Consider the following 5,297-nt stretch of genomic DNA (forward strand, 5'->3'; position numbering starts at 1 on the left):
GATGACCCCAGTCTATGTCGTATATACATAATTGCCATTAGCTGAAAAGTTTTGTAGTGGTGACGCATGAACTAAACTGGAGCACGTACCTGTAGGTAAAACAGGGTGAAACCAATCTGGATCTCGTGGGGGGGGCTCCGTTCGTACTTATTCAACTGTACACAGAATTTTCAGACGGTGAGAGCACCACTGTGCAGGGATTCAACTGTCGAGAGAAAAAACTTGGCATAGCCACATCTGTACAGGCGACGCAGGGTGGGTTAAACAGCGTCGACAAGGTAGAGATTGATAGTTTTTTCTCTCGACAGTTGAATCCCTGCACAGTGGTGCTCTCAACGTTTGAAAATTCTCTGTACAGTTGAGAAAGTACAAACGGAGCCCCCCCGGATGGAACTCAAACCCAATTTTCTCAAGGAAATTCAAACCAAAGTCGATGCAAGTTTTTTTCTTGTACTCAATAAATGTTAATGAAAAATTATTATCTTTACAATATTAATCTTTACATTTTTTTAGAATTTATTTAGTTTTAGACTTAGAATTTAATTATAAGTTAAGGATAGTTCTACTTGAAGAAAACGAAAAATAGTCCTCCCAATGGATCCTGAGAGGTATGAAAACCTGCGAACAGAAAAAAATCAACAAATTAATTCGAATATTCCTTTCAATCAATAAACGAAATTTATGATTATCTGTACTTACTGGAATGAATAAATGCAAGAAGAACACAGGCCGGGAACAGGATGCTGGAATATCAGAGAAATTCTGCATTAATACGTTGCTCATTAAACATTCATTGCAAAGTGAAGGAAGAATTTTTCCACTTCATAAAATATGAATTGAATCAAATTTTTCCTTCGCTCAGATAATGATCAATCAAAATCTACCGCAAATGAAGGAGTATTCTTACCTGGAAGAAGTAGAGGGGCCAGTCCATCCATCATTGGTAACAATAAATCTGAATGCTCCCATAACTACCCCCACCACCACCCCTGCTGCCTCCACGGGGAGGCCGGCGGAAGTATTGGCCTTTCCAATATCTAAAAAGGAGGGAATCCAAGGAAAGTTAGGCAGGAAAAATTACATGGGAAATGATTTTACTGCCTTTTCCACACGAATCATTCCGTGGATGTTAGAAATACGGTCGAAGTCCATAACTCTTTTTGATATGCATGGAATTCAATCGCATTGATGACATCACTGGACAGATTTGTGCTAAAAAGGCTGTGCCAAGCAGACTTGGAGCCTCATGCTCAGTATGTGAGAATTTTCGTCATGCAAGACACTCATTATTGCGACAATGAAAATGTTCATCAACAAAACTCTGCTCTACACAAATCTCAACTCATCTACCGAACTGGACTGTTGGCGGATGTCAACAGAATTCGTTCTGCATGAGACATTCAGTTTCGCACACAGGAGAATTTCCTTTGAAGAAGCTCTTTGTTTGCTGCGATAATAGTACGCAAGAGGAAAATCCCCACAGGTTCAGAATGAGTCTCGTATTTCATATTACCTGGCATTTCTCTCCTCGAGGTGCCTCCCTGCTCTGCGCCTTCCCCTCTCTCCGTGACGCCTGCCTCGGGCTTCTCCACCCTCCCCCAGTTCCTCCTCAGGGGCCTCAGCATATTCAGGACAATCTCCTTGCACTTGCCGCTGCAGAGTGTCCAGTTTCTTCTGCAACTCTTGAATCAGGCGAAGGGTACCGTCCTGAAGACGATTTCCGCTTTCCCTTAGACCAAGTTGCTGCTGTTGTGCTGCTGGTAGTCTCCGTCTCGGTGGCAGTAGTACTGTTGGTGGCAGTGGTAGTCGTGGTGGCAGTGGTAGTAGTGGTGGCAGTGGTAGTGGTGGTCTTTCTGTTGCTGCTGCTGCTGCTACTGCTGCTGCTGCTGCTGCTACTGCTACTTCTGCTGCTGCTACTGCTACTGCTGCTGCTGCTGTGAGTGGCGGCGAAAGCCCAGCGGCCCGGTTTTGGGGCAAAGGTAGCTTAAAAAAACATAGAATTAATAATATACTCGAAGCAGTTGGCAATAAGAGTGTGTTTAGTCGTGTGACAGCAATACCCTACACATCAACACAGTCATGTATTAGCAACTTCTACGAGCTAAGAATGTAATGAAAAAGACTATTTGTACATTTTCTTGGGTGAATAATTTTTTTTCTTAATCATTTTCAAAATGAGGAATTTTCTTTAATTATTTTTGAAACATCTCTCGTTTTGGAAAACTATAGCGTATCTCGATTGTCAAAATACATTTTATATTTTAGGGTGCAGTAAAGAGGGTTTTTTTTAGAGATTCTGTTTATTTCCAAGGATAAATGAAAAAAATAGAAAAAGGGTTAGGTGTCAACCGCCATGAAATACCAAATTATGCGTTATTAGTTTTTCATTTATCACTGAATCATTTATCACTGATCACTGAAAATAAACAATTTTTCTAAATTGTTTATTTCCAAGGATAAAAGAAGAATGTGAAAAAAATACAAAAAGGGTTATGTGTCAACCGCCATGAGATGCGAAATTATGCATTTCTATTTTTTCTTCATCACTGAATCATTTATCACTGAAATCACTGAACAAAAAACTATTTTGCTAATCCCGCACTGATCGAAAATTAAGTATTTTACTTACCAATTCACCCTCAAAATCCATCAGCTCGTTATCGGCGTCCTCCAAGTTCGCCATCATGCACGGAAAGAGAGAACTCGGGATTCCCTTAGTTCTCTCTTTCCTGTCTTCTCAGCGCACTTTCCACGATATTTTTGCCAACCTCTCATTTCTCGCGCGCGACGCTGATTGCGAAACAAATGCTGTCAACTTTTAAACAAAAATCTGACAGCTTGAGTTTCTGAGATAATCGCACCGCCGAAAATATGTTAAAAAATCCGTTGCTAGGCGCGGATCTTTTTAATTGCGCGTTTAATTGGGAGAAAATTAACATAAATGAATATAGCATACGCGGTTTAGGTAATGTAACTAAGTATATTTTTGCTGTAAATTGCCGCGTTTTCACTCAGTTACGGAAATTAGTTTTGGAGGTAGTGGAAGGGGTAGTTGGGATGGGTCTAAAATAGGTACATCCGCAAAGAATGGTACAGGAAGTGGCGGCCATTTTCCCCAGAAGTTTCGGGGGTAGGGCCATCTAGAATCACTGTAGGGAACTGAAAAAGAGAATTTCTTTACCTGTTGTGAAAATTACCGATCGGAGAAAGGAATGCGAATGTCCTCTATCATAATTTTGTTGTAACACAAAATTTTTATGTTTTATAGATGGCGATAGTAATCCAATAATCATCTTTCAACGTTCTGTCAAGGGATGCTCAACCTAAAATACTAACGAGGATGTGCATGGAAGCTATATGCCCCGTTTTTTTCAAATAATTAATTAATTGTTAATGAATTAATTTATTGTATCGATGATGGTTATTCACTCTTTAAACTTAATCAGATATTTTTTTCGCAGTGCTCTATAATCTTTCTTATTGTTACGGTTAATTATATATAATTGGACCAACCTAAATTACCGGTGATGTAATTTAAAATTTAACAAAATAATAAATGAATAGTTGTTCATTCGATTATATATAATTAACCGTAACAATAAGAAAGATTATAGAGCACTGCGAAATAAATATCTGATTAAGTTCAAAGAGTGAATAACCATCATCGATACAATAAATTAATTCATTAACAATTAATTAATTATTTGAAAAAAACGGGGCATTAGCTTCCATGCACATTCTCGTTAGTATTTTAGGTTGAGCATCCCTTGACAGAACGTTGAAAGACGATTTGTGGATTACTATCGCCATCTATAAAACATAAAAATTTTGTGTTACAACAAAATTATGATAGAGGACATTCGCATTCCTTTCTCCGATCGGTAATTTTCACAACAGGTAAAGAAATTCTCTTTTTCAGTTCCCTACAGTGATTCTAGATGGCCCTACCCCCGAAACTTCTGGGGAAAATGGCCGCCACTTCCTGTACCATTCTTTGCGGATGTACCTATTTTAGACCCATCCGGAATTTCTGTTAATGGCGGAAATTAGCCTTAAGGGGTTACTCTCATGTGATCACTTCGAAAAATCGATTGTTTTTTTTTTTATATTTTGACAGTAAAACCTATTGAAAACATGCTGTGAAAAATTCAGACCGAAATTCATAGTATTTGATAAGTTTGTCGTAAGCGACTGTCTACCAGGCTTTAAACTTTAAACGCATTTTTCTCGAATTATCATTTTCTGAAACTGTCATGGTCCTAAAAAAAAAGTATTCAACCGATTGCTTTGAAATTTACATATGTTCTTCTACTCATTTATAGTTATCGTCCCTACCACAATTGTTTATTGTCGAAAATATTTTCATATTTTTTTTAAACGATTTTTAACGAAAAAGAACAAGATTTTCGTGATTTTTTTTTTGAAGTTCGATATTTTTTTTTTTAAATGAAATTGATTATATTTGGTAGGGACGATAGCCGCAGATCTACTGAATAATAACCCATTCGATTTTTTTATCTCAGACAACATGAACAGCCGCTATCACCATGACCAGTGAACTACCTTTTTTTGTTGGGGACTACTTTGAATTAAAAAAAATATGTGTTAAAAATGTAAAAAACGAAAAAAAAAATTTTTTTGTACATTTCAAAATACAAATAAAAATATATTAAAAAATTAAAATGATTGAATTTTGTTGTCGTATGAAAGAAAAAATTCCTAAAAAGTGGTAAAATGTATGCGTTCACATGAGAGTAACCCCTTAAAGACCAACATTGAAGGACGTGATGAGAGAGGAAAAAAAGGATCCGGATATTTTACAACAACTGAAGGACCCAAAGATTCATTTATGATCGGGTAGATTGTCCCAAGTGTCGAACAGATGCTGGAAATAACAATTAAATGGTTTGAGTGAAGCCCATGTGATTATTTGGGGCAAACCCTAGCGGATTACATGAGAAAGCGTAATTAAATATAATTAAAATAATGAGGTATACAACACAACCTCAATTCATTAAAAAGTAAAATTGAGAAATCGAAAAATTGACGAATGACAAAATGAAAAAGTTGCTGATCAGTGACAGAGATGTTGTTACGATCAGTGTCCTGTCATGTTCCGAACACCTCTATTGACAGAACACTAATAATTTGACACTTATCAAACACTTTGATACGGAGTGATTATTATTGTGACTGATATGCGAAGTTCACGGCGTCTCACTGCCAATACACTCCATTCAACGACGATTTTTAATGCGATTGATAATATTTAATTTCTGGTTGGATTGAGGTTGGTT

This window comes from Diachasmimorpha longicaudata, chromosome 15 (assembly GCF_034640455.1).
Source record: "Diachasmimorpha longicaudata isolate KC_UGA_2023 chromosome 15, iyDiaLong2, whole genome shotgun sequence".
NCBI classification, from domain to species: domain Eukaryota; kingdom Metazoa; phylum Arthropoda; class Insecta; order Hymenoptera; family Braconidae; genus Diachasmimorpha; species Diachasmimorpha longicaudata.